The 20,780-nt window shown below is 37.8% G+C and overlaps 1 protein-coding gene and 1 long non-coding RNA gene across 2 annotated transcripts in view; both read left to right on the forward strand.

Moving 5' to 3' along the window:
* NOTCH2 (notch receptor 2) overlaps nucleotides 1-20,780 on the forward strand; it is a 153,542-nt gene that overhangs the window by 9,977 nt on the left and 122,785 nt on the right.
* LOC116665852 lies at nucleotides 439-13,056 on the forward strand. The gene is made up of 3 exons (XR_004322591.1): nucleotides 439-2,534; nucleotides 5,655-5,660; nucleotides 13,047-13,056. It is a non-coding gene; the product is annotated as an uncharacterized LOC116665852 (long non-coding RNA).

Raw genomic sequence — 20,780 nt, forward strand, 5'->3', positions numbered from 1 at the left:
TGGTATATTTATACAATGGAATACTACTCAGCCATAAAAATGATAAAATAGTGCCATTTGAAGCAACATGGTTGGCCATGGAGAATGTCATTCTAGGTGAAGGAAGCCAGAAAAAAGAAAGAAAAATACCATGTGTTATCACTCATATGTGGAATCTAAAAAAAAGACTAGTGAACTTATATATAAAACAGAAATAGACATACAGATTTGTGGTTGCCAGGGAGGAGTGGGGTGGGAAGGAATAAACTGGGAGTTTGAGATTTGCAGATACTGACTGGTATATATAAAATAGATGACCAAGTTTATACTGTATAGCACAGGGAAATATATTCAATATCTTGTAGTAGCTTACAGTGAAAAAGAATATGAAAATGAATATATGTATAATCATGTATGACTGAAGCATTGTGCTGTACACCAGAAATTGACACAACATTGTAAACTGACTATACCTCAATTAAAAAAAAAAGACAGTGATTTTTAAACATTGGGAAATAGGATTTCTTAAAACAGAAAAACATAAGAGAAAATTAAAATCTTCAATTATTCCACTACCTCCAGTCAAAGCTCACACTTAATATTTTGGTGCGTTTCAGACAGTTCTTTTCCTGTGTCTCTTAGTGTAATTAGGATTTTTGGGGGGGGGGGTGGCAGGTAATTAGGTTTATTTATTTATTTTTTGGAGGAGGTACTGGGGATTGAACCTAGGACCTTGTACATGCTAAGCATGTGCTCTACCACTTGAGCTATATTTTCCCCCAGTATTTTAACATATTACAGTTTTATCATCTCCTTCTGCATCACTGAAAATATTGTGAACATTTTCCCACATAAAAATTTTTTTAAGAATGTGATTTTTAAGGCTGCATACTGTTCTACCTGAAGATTCTATCATACTTTATTTAAGCTGAAATCTAGTCTTAGTTTTCAGTCTTCATAATTATAAATAATGCTATGATGAACATTCTTATATGTAAATCTTGGTAGGAATATTTATTTTTTAACATAAACTCCAAGAAGTCAAATTATTGTATCAAAGAGTATGGACCTTTGTGTGGCTTTTGATACATACTGCTAAATTCCCTTCCATATAGTTTGACCAAGTTAGACCTCTGTCAGCAGAATATGAGACTGTCAGTGTTTCCAACCATTGTCAATGTTAGTTTTTATTTTTACAACTCCTTACCAGTTTGATAAGTGGTAAATGCTACCTCATCTTAATTTGCCTCTCTGATTACAGTGACATTGAATGTTTTTCATATGGTCGGTGGCCCTTTGTATAGCCTTTTTATTTATTTATTTTGGTAAATTTTGTCTTTTATTCATCAAAGTGTTTCATTTTTGATTACTGATTTAAATATTTCTTTAGATATTTATTAATTGTTAGCTCTTTGTCTGTCTTAAATGTGTTACAACATGTATGGACAGGTTAAACTGTGTAAGATCAAATTGCTACCAATATTGATGTCAAAAATTATTTATTTGATTGGTTTTTAAAAAATGCTTTGATTTCTAATGAGCTTGTTCAGAGTTCTATGTATTTGTTAACTGGTATTTTCTGTAATTACTTTCAAATTCTATTTTGATTGTGTTGTAAATCGACAAGCTGTCCATTGTATATGCCATGAAAATGTGTGTTTACTTTAATACCTTATAAAATGATACTGGAAAAAAAAAACGGTATATTATGGAACCAGGTATGTAATTTTGGGTGGCTAGAGTGTAATCTGCTTCTGTCCTGTCTTCTTAGATATCCAAGATTTTGGAAGTGTGTAACATTCCTGAAAGACAGAACTAATATGCAGTACTAAATCTGACATTTTGACCTAATTGATAATTGTACAGTGGTCTGGCCAGTCAGTTTGATCAACCAGCAGGATGACTAAGATTCCCTCTGCTCTCCCGTCACCAAATTGATTAGTTGTGCGACAGAACTGACTGAATCAACCTGTTGTTTTGGCACCCCATGGACACCACCTGTTTCTCAGATTTCTCCCTCCAGCCTCCCACTGCCCTAGTGCAGTGCTGTGTGCACAGTGGGTAGGAGATCAATGTTGTTGCTGAAGAATGTTGCAATAAAGAAGAGTAGATTGCTTTTTTTCCAAGCTTGTATGTTCTTAAGGTACCCTGCTGTTTTTGACATTAAGAGCTCCAGCTGAACTGCTTTATGCGGCAGCCCTGCAGGTCTTAAGTGTTTGATTCAGAATAATTTCAGGCAATATGAATGCTTGCTTAAGTATCATTGGAATTTACTGGGCTGGTTGTTTGCCAGCTATTACCATATTTAGCATGAGGAGACCTGGTGAACTAGGACATTTCTGACCAGCCAAAGAAGGAAACCTCTCTGAAGGACTGCAGTTTTTTTTTTTTTTTTTTTTAAGTGTGGTTAAGAGAATGCCAGTTGGAGTGTTACTCTGCCCCATCCACAAAATCAACTTGTGGATAGAAAAAGAGTTTTGACAATGAAACTCCTTCTCACCCTGAAGTCTAATACTGTTTCTCGGAGAAAATTGGAGAATTCTTACCACTAGACTGTGCACTGAGAGGCTTAATCAGCAGGTGAAGGTGCTAATTAAAAACATAGGTTGATGGGTGTTTATTCTCATCTTTTTTCTTGAAGATGTACTACTTTTCTGCTTTGTCATGGTCTGAATTTATTTTGGCCCAGTTCTTTTCTCCATCCTACTTTTGGAATTATCAGCCTTCCCTCTATGGCTCAAAATTTCTCTGCCTCAGCTTTTCCATTTCAAAAATGAAGGTAGTATTTGAAAGGACCACTCAATACAATTAACATAAAACAACCCTAACATTTACATAGCAATGCAAAGTTTACAGAACACTCTTACACAATCGCCTCCTTTAATCTTCACAAAACTTTGGTGGAAACTGAGCCTCAGAGGGGTTAGTTGGCGTGTATACCATTGTTTAGCCCTAGATAATAAGTGACAGAGCTGGGACTTATACTTGTGGTTTGACTTCAAACCTCAGCTTTTTTTTTTTTTTTTTTAAAGATTTGTTGAATTCTTACTATGTATCAGTCATCCTAGGGGCTTTACATATATTTCCTTGTTTAATTCATATGGCCGTCCTTTGGGTAGACAGTAATTAGCTGTATTACTGATAAATAGGAGCTGAGACTCATAGCTTTGGGTGTTAGGGTGAGTCCTGTGGTTAGTGAGGGATGGAGCCAGGATTCAGGCCTCCAGCTCCAAGGCCTCTGTAGTCAGCCTTGGCACTTTATGTACATTCATACAATTACCCCCCATGACAACTCTACGAGATGGAGAGTAGGTAAATGGGGAAAAACTGACCTGCAGCATGCTCAGGATAATGCAATTAGTAAGTGGCAAAGTTGAGATTTAAAGCTAGGTCTCTTTGTCCCTGCACCCCTTACTCATTCCAGTACCCTGAAGATGCATGTTTTTATCTTATGTGTGTTTTTAAGACTGTGAGTTCTTTGGATGTAGGAGCCAGCTGTTAGGAATCATTTGTATCTTCTGAATAAATAAGAAATGGATTGATTTTAGTTGACTAACGACCCTGGCCTTCTCTCAGTTGATTTCTGTGACCAGGACAAGCACAATGAATTTGGGTTGAGAGGAGGGGAGTTCTCATGAAGGATGAGTCTTTAAGCCAGAATGGGCCACAGTTATGTGCTCTTCAGAGCAATGGTCCAACTCCTGAGGGCTCTTCGTGGGGAGATTTCTGTCTGTGTTTCGAGAAACTTTTCTTTGAAAGAGAGTTGTCAGCTTATAGGGAGAGGGAGGGTGGATACTGATAAGTCTGGCTCTTAACTCACTAGCTCTGTGTCCTTGGGCAAGTTTCTTAAGCACTCTATGCCTCAATTTCATTATTTATAAAATGAAGATAATAGCAGCATGTAATTGTGAGGGTTGTTATGAGGATTAAATAAGTTACTAAGTGTTACACAGTACAGTGCCTGGTCCATAGTAAGAGTGCAGTAAATAGTAGATATTGCTGGTGGTGTTATTTATTTTGCAGTATAGACTGGCTTTTTGTTGCTTTCACTTTTCTTTAATCCAAAGTGGATGAGTGATTCAGATCCTTGGTGTGAAATAGGAGCTTCACCTTTGCAGCACGTAGATTGTTCACTGGTTTCCCATGAACCTGTAAATACTTAAGGGTATTATATTTGAGACTGTTCCCTTAATGGGGAGTAACTCCAATTTGGAAAATTTGTCCATTATACAGATTGTATTGATCAGTGTTAAATCATGTCCCCCTTATTTATTAACCAGACATTTGTGGTTGGATTATGTCTAGTATAGAAACTATGATTTTTCTGAGGTGCAGCTTTGAGGACAATGTCAGGTCCAACACTCTTGTTCCCCAGTTTCCTATGATATGGTAAACATCATCACGTGCCATCCAGTGTCACCATGCATTTGATGTTTTAACTGGCCTTATAGCACTTAAAATCTCTTTGAAATAATAAAAATATCTCACAGTCTGTTATTACAACCTCCTGGGCTCCTGGAGATTTTGGGATCTCTAGCTGGGAACCATCCATCGAATCCATCCTGGTTTTACAGATGAGGAAAGCAAAGCCCAAAGAAGTGAAATGATTGACCAAAGGGCCGAGAGCTGGGTCAAAACGAGGGCCAGAATCCAAGCTCTTGTCTTCTAATCAAGTGATCTTTCCTCTACACTCTTTACTCAAATGATATATCGGTACGTGGACCCTCTGTTTTCTGAGATCTGAAAAGGGAACAGTGAAAGAGTGGGAAGGGTGGGGGAGGGGAGGAGTCTGGCTATACTGAAAATGTCAGTGACAGCAGAGAAAATATTTGCCTGTGAGCCTCTGCTTGTCCCTTTGGACTTCTTTGTAGTGGTTAAGACAACCCAGCAGGGTTGGTGTTATTAGTGATTCAGAATTGGATTAGCCAGGACTGGTGGAGTTACTTTCTCAGAAAAGGGTTCCATATTTTAACATTTGTTTCCCATGACAGTTTGCTTATTCTCAAGTTTTGGCAGCCTTGAGCAAATGGTTGTCAGGTTTTTTTGTTTTGTTTTGTTTCATGACAAAACTTCAAATTTTATTTTGCCGATTTAGTAAACTCTGTTCTACCTACCACTCCCTTTTGCTCTCTCTGTAATTATTTCCAAGACTTTGTTTTTCAGTTGTGGGAGTACGATGAAAGGTTTTCTTTTATAGTCTGAGATATTTATAATTATGTGTAAGCACACTGTTTACTGAAAATGTAAGTGGTGCATATGTTAATTCAAATACCCTTAAAACACTTAAAATATCTTCCAATAATTTAAAAATCTTTGCCCCAAAGCAGCTGCAGCCACTTAACAGTAGAAGAGAGGACGTCTATACTAAGGGTAGCAGGACTTGAATGTAATTAATATAGGTAAGTGTGAATGTCACTTTGGAGGAACTGCAAAATTTGCATGAAAGCTGACCAAGTCATACCTCTTTATCAACAGAGTGAACAAAACAGACGAAAATCTCTGTCCTCACGAAACTTATAAGAAGTGGCAATAGCTTCCATATTACTGAGGGTTTACTGTGTGACAGATGCTTTGGGAAAAAAGTGCTTTACCTGTTTGTTTTAGTCCTGACAGTAGATGTTATGATTCCTGTTTACTGAAAGGTTAAGACATGGTCATCAAGGTCACCCAGTCAGTCAGTGGTACAGACCTGGAGCTGGAACCCCTCTTGCCTGACTCCTAAACTCACACGCTCACCCACTATAAGTAATGCCGTTGTCTATTTGGTGGAATCCTGTAGTCCACCAAATAATGTAAGTTTGGATTTAATATTATTTTGTGTGTTAAATTGACTTAAGTTTTACTCTTCTTAATAGCTTAAGTCTGAATGAACATTTTCATAATGTGGAAATTATTAAAATGCCAGAATTCCATTTTGAGGAATTGCAATTCTTTCTAAATCTCTTTGAAAATGGGAAGAATGGATTTATGTTTGCTATAATCCAAGGAAAGTTGTTTAGCGTTTCTTTCCCTATTACTTCTTAATCTTAAAAGGAAATTCTTTAGTAGATTAAGACTAGGAATGAATGTGTAGCTTTTTTTAAAAAATTAAAAAAATTTGGAAGATTGAAAATGGTAACCCAGAATCATATTTGTGTGAGCCTTTCAAATTATAGACAGCTTTTTCTTAACTGTGCACTTGTATTCTTATTGTATCTTTCTGAAAGGGATATAAAAGACCATGTAAAATGATTGGAATGCCTTAGCACATGAACAGTGGACATAGCCAATTACTAAAACTGCCAGGGCTAACCTGTCTTGGCCTGGGAACTTTGAAATGTGTGCAGCATTTCCACATGTAGAGTTACAGAAAAAGCATGAGGAAAACCTTGGGTTTTCTTCTTTGCTGTGAACTTTTCCCTTATTATCTCCTTTGTCACTGAAAATTGATGGTCATCTGTACTAATAGATGAGAGATGTATGTTTGACACCAGCAGATAACCCCAGATGATCCCTTCTGCTTTAAAATACAGTCCTAAACACGCATGCTCAGACGTGTGAGTCCTTTCAGACACACTGGACTTTATCCAGTTTACTCAGGTTTACTTGTGTTTAGTTGCCAGTTAAATGGTGAAGGAGAGGATGCCCAGGGATATGAAGGATAATGAGAGATAAATGACAGTAAAGGCTGATTGTTTATGGCTTTTAGATACCCGTCCAGCTACATTTTGATGTTTACTTTAGCGTAGCTGGTGAGTTTTGTAACTAGCTAGACCTGGCTCTGATCCCTAGCTAAGAGTATTGGGCGAGCCACTTAACTTCTCTAAGTTTCAGTTCCCTGATTTATATAACAGGAATAATAGTAATACCTAATTTGAGGATTGTTTGTAAACATTGGAAACAGCATGTTTAATTGCATGGTTCTGGGCACAGAATAGGCGCTCAAGTTCTTGGAAGATACAGCCTTGGAATGCTTGTCTCTGGACCTTCTTGTTTCAATTTATTCTAATGATTCCCTTTAGATTCTGCTTCATTGCCAAGGCAAGATTATCGATCACCTGAAGAACAGACTAAAACACTGTTGTCTAGTAACTTAAAGTTGCAGGATTAATTGTGTGTGAATTAAAAAGCCTTTAACCCTTTCTTCTTTGCAGTTCGCAGCATCTTGCACCTCTCACCTCAGAAGCAATTGGTTCATATAAAAAAATATTTAGTATTTCAGATCAAAGCTGGAGAACTCTTTGAGTAAGGAGGATCTACTCGGTTGGCTTATTTGTTTCCACCTTTTGCCCCTGAGCCTTCATGGAAATCAGGTTTGAAATGTTAGAAGCAGTTGGCTTTCAGCATTGGGAGAGCTTATCTAATCAGGCATGTGAAGTGGCCTATGTCAGATTTCTGTGCCACAGAAGGCCGAGGGAGGTTGAGGAGATTATCACTCCTGCTTGTAATTCCTGAGCATTGTTGAGACACTAGGAGAGCAGTGGGGAAATATATAAAAAAAAAAAATTGTTGAGGTTTGTTACACCCGCCCAACATACATATATATACCTCCCATCCCCATTTAGGCTGGTGTGTGTGATCTAATTTGAATGATGTAATAGTTTATCATTTTGGGGCTAGATTGTCAGAATTTTCTGTTTCACAGAATTTTGGATCAGGAATTGTACATAAAATAATATTTTACATTAAATAGTGCTTTCTGGTTATAATCACTTTTATAAACATGATCTTATTTGAGCCACAAAGAAATCTGCTAAAGAGGCAATGTTAGTTTTACAGATGAGAAAAATAAGTCTCGAATAGCTTAAGGGAATTCCTCTAGGTCACATGGTGAGTATATGGCAAAGCCATGATTAGTACCCAGGTCTAATTTCTAGGGCAGTTCTTGTTTCATTATATCACATTGCTTGCTCCATAATGTCCCTAAATCTGAGTTCTGTTCCCCATCATATGAAAGGATTCTCTTCCTTTCTGTTTGATTAGTTGTGTCAGAGCATGACAGCAATGAAGCAGAACTTGAGGATTCTTTCCCCAAATGGGTCAGTTAGCTTTTTAAAAAGCTATTCTGTGTCTGCAGTAACCAGTTGTCCCTGCTGCCTAGACAAGATGTTGATCCAAAGTACAGTAGGCCGGAGAGTGTGGCTAACTCAGCTGAACCATCACTGCCTCCATACTTCCTGCCAGTGGGTCCATAATGTCATATTCATTTACGCGCATTTTATGTGCTCCGAGGTTTATTTCTTCGTATTTTTTTCTCAGCTGGTTTTAATGTCTCAAGTCTTAGTTCTTCTTGAGTGGCCTGAAGTGACTCTGCTGTTCATTAAAATTTCCCTAAGTTCTCTTAAGAGCGTATGGCATGGGCTCGTCTTTAATGTGATTTTATTTCACGGCTCTTGGCATTTCTCTCCTTGATCATTATAACCTTAAATTTTAACAGAGTATAAATTGTGTATACAGATAAGTGTGTCAGTATTGCACTGTCACTTATGTAAGTGCGCTTTAGCATTTCTTCTTTCCTTTTAGTCAAAATGAGGAAATAGAAAATGTTTTGTTATGGTAGTTTTACGCATACACCCACAAGGAAATGCATAGCTAGCTTCTGTGGGAACTGTAACTGATACATTTTAGGTAAGAAAATGCATGATGGCTAAAATTTTAACTCTGCCAAATGGTCATGGGGAAAGGAAGAAAGACGATGAAACACATATTGCACTTCAGTTTAGCTTACTAATTCTAAGGCTAAAACGTTATATGAGTCTGTGCCTTGTTTACATCTGTTTGTATGTGAAAGGATGCTTGCCTTTCCACAAGAGTGCATTTCACAAGTTGTGCTTTTCGTTCAAGGGAGTCATCTCAACAAATGTTCTTTCAGGTGTACAGTGTAGGAAGGCTTACGGTAAACAGAGGCCAACTAGTTGAAGGTTTGACATCTCAGTATCAACAGACTGCCAAATGGACCGTTTTGTCTCCAGCAATCCAGCTGGACATTTGGCCGTGCCCTGTGGTCAGCTGAGAGCTTCCTCGATAAAGGCCACTGTCATCTAGTCATTTTAGGGTGGGGCATCTCTCTCACTGGGGAGAATTTGGCAGCTGTTTATCGTGAGAGCTGGGATTCCCCCTTCTCCAGCATCCCGAGGGCATCCCGAGGCAAGCTTTGATAGCAGGATTGTTATTGTTCCTGAGGCACATAGATTATCCAAAATGATATCATTTGTTGAAAGAAAATTAGGAATTGATTTAATTTTTTATTCATGACAGGTTGAAATGAATGGACTTGTTATATTCAGTACAGTGAAGAAATATTTCTGGTTTTGGTAAAGTTATACATTTCAAATATGATAATTTGGATTTTTGAATTAAACAAACCTCGCTACTTCAAGTGTGTGTGTGTGTGTGTGTGTGTGTGTGTATTTGTTGGGAGGTGGAGGGATAAACCTTGGAACTGTTTTTTTGTTTTTTAAAATTTTTATGACAGTACCTATTCTCAATTGGCACCAGAGAATACTATCTAGAATGTTGTTCAGGTCTAGTGAAAAGACTTAGGGAAGTTGTAACTACTTTAATAACCATCTGGGGAGTGACAGGGACCGACACACCCAATTACACAAGACCTGAGTCTGAGAACTGTTGCTGTGCAGTCATCCCATCAGCATCTGCTCGTCATTATCAGCAACAATAATGGCTCAACTATTTCTCTGGGGCCACATGAAAAGACAGTGTACCCATGGCTAAGGGCAAGGCAGACCTGACAAAAACATAGTCCTCCCTAACCCCTTGTTCTCAAACTACCCTTTTGTGAGGTTTTGAAATAATTCACTTTGTTTCCTGTTTGTCATTAATTTTCCTTCTTAAATACCATGTCTTTCCAGCTCAAATTTTTTTGCCAGAACCAGGAAGGGCAAAGTACAACGGGTCATGTTGCTAATCTGTGTGTCATAGCTCTTCATGTCTGTGGCTTCATACTGCTTTTTGTGTATTTGAGTATTCAGTATGTTTTCTAGTTTACATTTTTGTTAACACCTGCTGTCAAATTACTTACAAGCATTTTCTAAAATAAATCATTCTGATCACTGTGAGTTGGAGGTGAGGAATCAGTTCACAGGTGGAAATCTGCATGTGGAGAAGGTAACATCTGACAGATTGCAAAGTCCTTTCATATGCGTTCTGTCTTGTCTAAGACCATGTGTTCATTTGTGGAGACTGGGGCAGAGACCCTGTGAGACCAAATCCAAAGTCACACTGTGGGACCAAGGACAGCCGGAGAGCCAAAGCCAGGTCTTTCTGTCTGTTCCTTGGTTTATAACTGGATCAGTATTATATTGGCAGAAATAGGTACCCTTTTGCCTTTGGAAGGTATGTTAGCAGTTCTTTCCAGAATGGAAAGAAAGTAGTTATATTTTTCTGCTTTTTGATAAAAATCATTGTGTTTAATTTTTTTTTTATTTTGTTTTGTTTCTAACTGCAGGGCTTCGGGTGCCTTTTGGAAAATTAAGTTTTTTCCATGACTTTCTGAATGAACAGACTCAATCTAGATTTAGCAACAGATTACAAACTTTAACTTTGGAGTTTTAGTATTTGATTGCTTTCTTTCTGGAGCATATATATCCATGCACAAAACTGTTGGTTAGTAAGTTCTCATTAATTTGGCGAGTGGTCAAGTGCAAGGTGAGTATTGGTAGAGCAGTGCTGTGTAACTGCAGTGCCAAGGTTGCTGTATGCAGACTGACTATGAGACCCAGCTCATCTTTTGCGAACTGATACAGAGTTTCAGGAATCACCCTGAGCTGTAGTCCAGAAGTTCTGATATGGGGCAGTATAAGCCCAGGGAATGTGCTTAAGTAGGAGACCATTAGGAAATAGGTTTTGCATTTCTCCTAAGAGTGAGGCCTTGTGCTTCTTTGTCTAGGTTCCTATTGGTGAGCTGAGGAGAAGCACTTACTGGGAACTTCCTTGGATGTTATAGCTGACTTTTCTATAGTCTTCGTTGAACTGGCTGAGTAACTAGTTCCTAGGACAAAGGAACTTTGCAGGAGTTCCTTTGGTGGTACCTATAGCTCCCTGGGATTGCTGTCATTGCTGTTTGGAATAGTGATTGTCCAGCTTGAAAGTGCATCAAGTTTTGGAGGGTTTGTTAGAACGCATATTGCTGGGCCCACCTCCCAAGTTTCTGATTCTGTAGGCTTGGCTTGGGACCTGATAATTCACAGTTCTGACAAGCTCCCTGGGCGATGCTGCTGCTGTTTTGGGAACTACACTTTAAGACCACTGGCTTGGAGCAACCTCATGTGTTTGAGTTTTGGGGCAAAGGGAGCTATGCAAGCTTCGTTGGGATCTTTTCACAGCTCCCTCAGTGTGTAGAGGTGAGCTTCAACAAACAAGTGAGTGTTTTAGTTGTTAGGGGAGACTTTGAGGAAAGCACACAAAAATGCCTCCATTTGTGAAACTTTAGTGAACATAGGCCAGGATTAACTTGGTATCAGTCCTGCTGGTTATCAGTGCTTGCAGGTGAGCCTGTTTCTTTTCCTAGCTTCCTTCCGCTTATTTTACTTTCTTTTGGACTCTTTAAATTTGGTACTAATGACATTGATATTATTAATCATCACTATAACTTTTTATTGAGTGCTTGTTCTGTGTTAGACACTGTACAGCTAAGTGCTTTACACTCATTATCCCATTTAATCTTTAGAACAACCCTGGTGTTTTCATCTCAGTCTAAAAGATGAATTTTAAAAAGGTTGGTAACTTACCCAAGATTATGCAGCTAGTTAATGATAGAGCTAGGTCTACTTTACTGCAAGGCCACACTCCTTACCACCATGCTTTTTAAACTACAGATTGTGACCACTAGTGAGTCATGAGACCAGTTTGGTAGGTCTCCAACAGCACTTTTTTGGGGGAAAAAAATGAAATAGCATAGAAAAATCACAAGGTAGGATAAGCATTGTTTCTTGAAATTTTACTTTTGGCTGTACACACACACACACATATATGAATATTGAGTTATGATTTAACATGTGTTTTTTACTGTAGGTCACAGTAAAAATGTTTGTAAGCTACTGTCTTGCTGGCTGTGGGACCATAAGTCATCTAATTTTTTTTTTAACAGATGAGAAAATTTAGGTTATAGAAAAGTAATTTTCAAGAGCACCAAAAATAATGGCAGTACAAAGACAAGATATCTGACTTTCCAGCCCCTGGTCCACTACTTTATCCCTCACAGCATTCTGCTTCCTTAAAAGTGCACTGTATTGCCTGAGAATTGAGTCTTATCTTTCCACGTGATGGGAAATATGCCATGGAACCTTTATAGATGTAGACAAAACTTGAAAAGCGAAGTTGAATTTTAGCCTGCTCCTGGTAGGTGAAAATTCTGCCATGGAGTTCCCAAAGTCTGCAGATAAAGATGTAACATTTCTCCTGTGGGTTCTGGTGTACTTGATGGAGTGAGGATAATAATATTAACTAACAGTGCGAGGCTGTAAGTGCATTTCATATATTAACTCATTTAAGTACTAATTATTTTGACAGCTGGTCATGGCTAGGACATGACCTCAGCTGTTTGAGTGAGACTGGGCATCCTACCAGCATGAGTTAACTAACACTTCTCTATGCTGTCCCCAGTTACCTTATTTTGTTCCTGCCGAGTTCAGAGCTGTTTTCCTCATAGTCTGGCTTACCTGGGCATGATCTCAGGTTAATTTTCTTGTTTCGGACCTATCTACCTTCATTAGATAGGTAATTTAGGTTCCTGTTACTTTTTCCTTTAAATTAGTGCATTGTTGATTTGCATCAGGGGCAGGACTGTGAGTTGTCAGCATGAACAGGTGATGGTATACGTTGGTCCCCCATGCAGAATGCTGCCCCAACACTAAACATGAAAGAGCTTACTACAGGCTGTCCAGGAGTAGCGGGAGAACCTGGAAATAACTTGGGAACGCATACAAACCCTTCCAGCAAGTGCCCTGGGAGGCAGGGAGGGGTAGAGATTAGTGGGGAAGGGAGGCTAACATCTTCCAGTTAGAAGAATGACATGGGGAAGCAAGTAAGGATAGGGTGAAAACCTTCACTTGTGAATCATAAAATTCGAGTGAGAAGGAGCCTAAAAGGCCTGGAAGAGTGAGGTGATTGACCTTCGGTTAGGTGGCTTGTTGAGAGAGCCAGGCATGGGACCATCCTGACATGTTCACCTGAGTTGTCTTCTAAAACATCAGATTACGGAAAAAAATTACTCTTACTCACGAGTGAATGAAATAGAGACCCCAGGAACATGTATCAGATTTATTCAGTTTCTTTGCTTTTTCCCCCAAATGCTGTGACCCCACCCCCACCCCCCACCCAGGGCTGTATGTCCTAGTTTGTGAAATATCGGGGTAAGGCAGGAACCTCCAAACTTTAAAAAGGTGTGCCCTAAGAAAAACTTTTTTTTTTTTTAGCATGGACTTTCTCCTCCAAGTACATAAATATTTATAAATTATATACCTGTACAACTCTTAAACCATACAGGCATATGTTAACTCTTAGTAAAGTTGAATTATATGTTTTTTTATTTTTTATTTTTATTTTTATTTTTATTTTTTGAATTATATGTTTTTTTAGATTGTAAATAGGTAGACGTTCTAAAAGTTCTTCTGGCACCCCAGTGGATGGTCTTGCACCCCTCTACCTCTGGTAAATACACATCTGATTTTGCAGACCATTGACCCAGAATGAAAATGGAAGAATCTAATGTGAAAGCTATTGTTTCTTTCATTAGATAAATTAGTTTTTTACTCCTAATGTTTTGAATGTCCCTCTACAAAATAGTTTTTGAGTTGAAGTTTTTAATTAAGAAGCTACCTTCTGAGAGTGGAAGAGATAAGGATGGAGGATGTATGTGAATGAGGTTGAATTTCTCCTTAAGGAATAGTGCTGTTTGTGATCTAAGGAGAATCAACAACTTTCTCTTTTATGGTCTGTGTTGGTGTAAAACCCTTGTTTGATGTCTTTAAGCCCTTTCTCCCCACCACTTCATAATCCATTGTGATTCCTAATCCTGAATCAGCCTTAACTAAAATGACAGAGAAGTAGGATGGAGAATATACCACACTTTCCTATGGAATGCTGTTGAATGCTACTGGTAACATGCAAGGGTTATTGATTAGTTTTACACCTTCTGCACTATTGCCCAGAGTTGAGCAAGACGTGTAATCAGAAGTAAAGAAAATAAATTAGGGCATTTCATTTCAGAGTTTGGAAGGCCAGGACTATGAGGATTAGCTAAGGCAAAGATACACTGAGTAAATGCAGTGAAAATTAATTTTGGTAATAAGAAATTCCATTCTTGTAATCAAATAAAAAGGAATACCCTGGTCATCGTTTGTGGAGGGACTCTGGAGAGCAAATTAGAGAGGGCGTAAAACTCACTGGCTACACAGCAGAGCCAGACAAACTTAGGGACATGTATTCTATATACGTAGGTATTTCCCGATATTTTTTCAGTTGTGAGGATGCAAATCATTTCAATATTAGAGCAGCTCAGTTTATTACTGTTACTGGAAAAACAAGTTAAACCTAGTACATGTCCTACTGAGGGTGAGTCAACAGTGTCATTTTAACATAAGGAGGGACAGTATATTAAGTGAGTTATTCCAAGTCCTGTGGTTTTCCTCCAGCTGAGCAAAGAGCTGTTGTTTCAGAAGTGGGGCTTAGATGCAAAAAAGAACTTGCCCATTTCCTTTCTTTCTCAATTACAGCCACTTAGTTTTCTTTTTGGCCTGAGCCTTTTCAAATATTCATTTTCTCTTTAGATTTCTGTCATTAGATTTCCTGAACTTTGATGGAATACTTATTTATAGAGAGTATATTATTTTTTATAGACCTATTGTAGTTTAAAACTTTATTTTGAATTTATCCACCAATTAATAGACCAAGGTTGGTGTATGGTGTCAGATAGCCTTTAGAAAATGTCCTAAGGGTAACAGAAAAGTGATCTATTTTGACATGTCATTATTTTCTACAGTTCTTTGGTGGTGTGGACTTGAAGTAAGGTGGTATTTTATGGAACAGTATGCCAAACTGTGATGATAAAATTTATCCTTTCGACTTTGAAAGACAGGAGTCTGCTATTCTCAGCCTTGTGGAAAAACAGTGCTCTGAGCTGTCTGAGGTTTACTCAAGTGGGATCCAATATCATTAAGGGTATGTGTCTGAATAGTTTATTTCTTGGTTTGGGAAGGTGAGTTTTTGTCTTTTTTTACCCTTAGTGATTTCCTTTAATTAGGGAGAAGAAGACCAGATGAGGAAAGTATTCTATCTCTTACAGCATTCTTGGTTTACCACATTTGTTATTACCCGCCTTCTCTGAGTAGCTGGCCACACTTTTCCTGTTTAGTGGTTCAGTTTTCATTAACTTAACTACAGATGTGTTCTTTAGAGGGATTTATTACTGATCAGTTGAATTATGGGTAGCTTGATCAAATGTTGATAGGTTGCCTACTTTTAACAGGGTCATCATTTGTAAGAGTAAATCTTGTCAAGATATAAGGTGTCATCATTTATATGATCTGATTCCATAATTCCCTTTTGCTTCTGTGATGATACTCTATTATTGAGAAGAAATGGTATCTAGTTACAGTTTTACAAAGAAAGAACTCTATACAGTTTCACCCATTCTTTGATCTCATAGAGCAGTTTGTTCTTGTCTTTTTCCTAAGAGATAGTCCATAGCAGTGTATTGAATCCTAGAGTTGGCAAAATTTCAAAAGTGAGGTTCTTTTGTTGTGGAGGTAAGAGAGATACTAATGAATGGATGTCAGTCCTTGTTAGGGCATAGGGCATGAACAGTGGTTCTGAAATGCAGCATTGGTGGCCCCTCTTGTCCTGGGAACATAGTCTTGCTTTTGTTTTTGACAAATGTGTGGTCATTAGCTGATCTTTGGCATAAATGTTTTTTATGTACGGAACTGGTATGTGAGTGCTTATATACATGGGAATGTTATGGTCACAAATGTATGTTATGGAGGTTTGTAGGTTTTGGTGGATATCAGGTTGTTCTGATTGCATCTCAGAGGGTGTAGTGACTGAAAGGATGCTGGACTTGTAGGTAAAATAATTGTGTTTTAGTCCTGGTTTGGCCGTCTTGACTTGCATGAGTTTGGGCAAGTTCCCTTATTTCTTTGACTTGTTTCCTCTTCTGTAAAATGTTACTAATACCAGTTTGCATGCCTTACAGGATTGTTGTAGAGATCAAATGAAATCATTTGTATGAAAATGTTTTATGAAGTGTGAAGGTACTTTTATTATAGCATTATTTTTGGCCAGTTGATCTGGGTATGCTCAGCCTTCTCTGGGCTGAGAAATTCAAGGTGTGAGCTGACTTTCGAATTTGTTTGGCCACAGTGTTCACATTGGCCTTAAAATGCTTGTAGGTTTGGGTGAGGAAATAGGTAGGAATAAGCTGAAAATTCCTGCCCTTTAGAAGCTAGGATGTTAATCCTAAGTACTTTTTGCCAAGTCAACACCACCTCCATCTTGTAGGTAGAATAGGTGCTTCCTACTCTCATTTTACTGGAAGGACACTGACCAGACAACTAAATTAGGGTATGACTAGCCAGTTTCAGAAATTCATATCATTAGAGTTACCTTTGGGGGGTAAGTTATTGTATCTTTGGGAGGTTGCTGATTTGGGGTTATTTTCTGTGGCGGTGGAAGCTCACTGTGCTTACATTTATAAACTTGTTTTACTTAACAATTCTAAGGCCAGATTACATTGAGAGGGAGGGTGCTTGATTCCCTTGATGTTTTTCATATAAAACTTAGAGTATTTGAGACTTTCTGTGGTAACTTACATTTAGGCTCATAGCCAAAGTGATTACAATGCCTTGGTTTTAATATTGTTGATGAGGTAATGTGTGCTTTGGTTGGGAGGAGGAGAGATGTTATTTAATCACCAGCAAACACTAATACACTAATAACCACATTCACTAAATCCATTGTCCCTTTGCTTGAACTGAGGGTTACTTGCTTTAATACATGGTTTTCCAAAGGACTTAATCCTGTTGATGTGATGAGGTGATGGTGGGAAGGACATTCCCACTGAGCCTGGAGTGGCATAACTGGTAAAACTTCCTTTGTAAATCCCTCTTGTTCTACAGGAGTGTCACTCCCATGTGCCCAAAGTGGAATGAATTTTTATTGAGGAGAGTATTTTAAGAGCGATAAACAAAAGGGATTAAAATATCTCCCCTGTCAGGTCATTGTAGCCTTGGAAAGCTAGAATAAGCTATCATTTTGCAGATTTTATTTTTGTCTTTTGTGGGAAATTAAGGACTTGTTTATGTTCTTTTCGAGGGAGATAGAAAACGACTGGCCTGCTCCTTCAACAGTTTGGCTTGGCAAACATTTTCCAGGCATTTTCTGGGTGTCTGGCATCATAGCTGGGTTGACGCTAGGTAGGGCAGACATGGTGTAGGCGTTGCCCAGTCCAGAATCTGTCTTTTGCTGAAATTCCCTTGGGGCTGTCAGGCAGGAGGAGTGGCAACAAGGCAGATGAAATGAGTAGTAGGCCAGGGCTACTTTGAAAAAAAGTCTTCTAGGAATTTATGACTCATTTATATGAGAGTGGGGAAACACTGGGCTCCAGAAAGTCAACACCCCTTACTGGATTTACTCCCCAAATTATGATTTAATATATTGGAGTTTAGGTCATTTCTTTTGCTTTTTCTGAGAACTTTGGGCTGAACCTGAAACAAGGGAAGTCTTTTGGCCTCTCTAGAACCTCTATAGAACCAAGAAAACCTTTGTCAAAGGCAATATAACTTTGCCAAATCAGGTGTTTGCCAAATCAGGTGTTTGCCAAATCAGGTGTTGCTGCAATAGAGAAACCTAGATTTCCTTCCTTTGAGTGAAGGCACAAACATGGGAAGTTTAAGTTTCCTTATGATCACTTATTGATGTACAGGTATACCTTGGGGATATTGCTGGTTCAATTCCACACCACCGGAATAAAGTGAATATTGCAATAAAATGAGTTACATGAATTTTTTGGTGTCCCAGGGCATATAAAAGTTTGTACACTATATTGTAGTCTATTAAGTGTGTAATAGCATTATGTCTAAAAAAATGTATATACCTTTATTTAAAAATACTTTGTTGCTGAAAAATACTGACCATCGTCTGAGCCTTCATCGAATTATAATCTTTTTGTTAGTGGGGGGTCTTGCCTGGATGTTGGTGGTTGCCCACTGATCAACGTGGTGGTTGCTGATGGCTGGGGTGGTTGTGGCAATTTCTCAAAATAAGATAATAACGAAGTTTGCTGCATCAGTTGATTCTTCCCTTCAAGAAGGATTTCTCTGTAGCATGCAATGCTGTTTGATAGCATTCTACCCACAGTAGAGCTTTTTTCAAAATTGGAGTCATCTCAAACTCTGCCCCTGCCTTATCAATTAAGTTTATATAATATCCTAAATCCTATGTTGTCATTTCCAGTCTTCACAGCATCTTCACCAGAAGTAGATTCCATCTCAAGAAACCACTTTCTTTGCTCATCCATAGAAAGCATCTCCTTATCTGCTAAAGTTTTATTATGAGATTGAGCAATTCAGTCACATCTTCAGACACCACTTCTAATTAAAGTCCTCTTGCTATTTGCATCACATCTGCAGTTACTTTGTCCATTGAGGTCTTTTTTAAAATTGAAATATAGTTGAGGTACAGTATTATGTTAGTTTAAGGTATACTACATAGAGATTTGACATTTGCATACATTACGAAATGATCACCTCTGTCCCATACAAAGTTATTACAGTATTATTGATCATATTCCTTATGTATCTTTGTGGCTTATTTATTTTATAACTGGAGGTTTGTAATTTGTACCTCTTAATCCCCTTCACCTATTTTGCTCCACCCCACTCTTTCCCCTCTGGCAACCACACATTTGTTCTCTGTATCTATGAGTCCGTTTTCATTTTGCTTTCTTTGTTTTGTGCTTTAGATTCCACATATAAGTGAGATCATACAGTATTTGTCTTTCTCTGTCTGACTAATTTCACTTAGCATAATACTCTCTAGATTCATCCATGTTGTAGCAAATGGCAAGATTTCTTTTTTCTGTAATGGCTGAATAGTATTCTGTTATATATTTGTATATATCACATCTTCTTTATCCATTCATCTATCAGTGGACATTTAGGTTGCTTCCATATGTTGGCTCTTGTAAATAATGCTGCAGTGAACATTGGTGTGGAGATCTTTTTGAATTTGTTTTTGTCTTCTTTGGGTAAATACTCAGAAGTGGAATTACTGCATCATATAGCAGTTCTATTTTTAGTTTTTGAGGAGCCACCATGACTATTTTCCATAGGGGCTGCACCAATTTATAATCCCATCAACAGTGCATGAGGGTTCCCTTTTCTACACGTGCTCACCAACGCTTGTTATTTGTTGTCTTTTTGATGATTGCAATTCTGACAGGTGTGAGGTGATATTTTGTGGTGGTTTTGGTTTGCATTTCCCTAATAATTAGTGATGTTTAGCATCTTTACATGTGTCTGTTGGACAATGTGTGTCTTCTTTGGACTGTGTCTATTCAGGTCCTCTGCCCATTTTTTGATAGGGTTGGTTATTTTTTTGATGTTGATTTGTATGAGTTCTTTGTATATTTTGGATATTAACCCCATAATGATTTATCATTTGCAATATCTTCTCTTATTCAGTTTGCTGCTTTTTTTGTTTTGTTGTTAGTTTCCTTTGTTGTACAAAAGCTCTTTCATTTGATGTAGTCCCATTTGTTTATTTTTGCTTTTATTTCTCTTGCCTGAAGAGACAAATCCAAAAAAAATATTGCTAAGTTTGGTGTCAAAGATTTATACTGCCTTCTAGAAATTTTATGGTTTCAGGTCTTAAATTTAAGTCTTTAATCCATTTTAAATTTATTTTTATATGGTATGAGAAAGTAGTCTAGTTTGATTCTTTTGCATGCAGCTATTTAGTTTCCCCAGTACAATTTATTGAAGAGGCTGTCTTTCCCCTATTGTATATTCTTGCCTCCTATGTTGTAGATTAGTTGATCATATAAACCTGAGTTTACTTCTGGGCTCTCTATTCTGTTCTGTTGATCTGATCTGTGTCTGTGTGTGTTTATGTGTGTGTGTGTGTGTGTGTGTGTGTGTGTGTGTGTGCGTGTGCGCGCACATGCGCGCACGCCAGTGTCATACTGTTTTGACTACTATAGCTTTGTAGTACAATTTCAGTCTGGGAGCATGATACCTTCAGCCTTGTTCTTCTTTCCCAAGATTGCTTTGGCTATTGAGGGTCTTTTTGTGGTTCCATCCAAATTTTAGTATTATTTGTTCTATTTCTGTGAAAAATGTCACTGGTATTTTGATAGGGATTGTGTTGAATCTGTAGATTGCTTTGTGTTAGGACAGTTAAACAATATTGATTCTTCAATCCATGAGCATGGTATATGTTTTCATTTGTTTGTTTCACCTTCAGTTCCTTTCATCAGTATTTTATAGTTTTCCCAGTGCAAGTTGTTTACCTCTTAGATTTATTCCTAGGTGTTTTATTCTTTTTGATACAATTGTAAATGGAATTATTTTCTTAATTTCTCTTTCTGTTTATTTTTAGTATACAGAAATACAGTAGTTCTCTGAGTATTAATTTTGCATCTTTCACTTTACTGAATTAATTTCTTAGTTCTAATAGTTCTTTTTTGATAGAATCTTTAGATTTTCTGTATATAGTATTATGTCATCTGCAAACAGTGACAGTTTTACTTTTTCCTTTCCAATTTGAATTTATTTCTTTTTCTTGTCTGATTGCTGTGGCTAGTACTT

This window comes from Camelus ferus, chromosome 9 (genome assembly GCF_009834535.1).
Source record: "Camelus ferus isolate YT-003-E chromosome 9, BCGSAC_Cfer_1.0, whole genome shotgun sequence".
In the NCBI taxonomy this organism is placed as follows: domain Eukaryota; kingdom Metazoa; phylum Chordata; class Mammalia; order Artiodactyla; family Camelidae; genus Camelus; species Camelus ferus.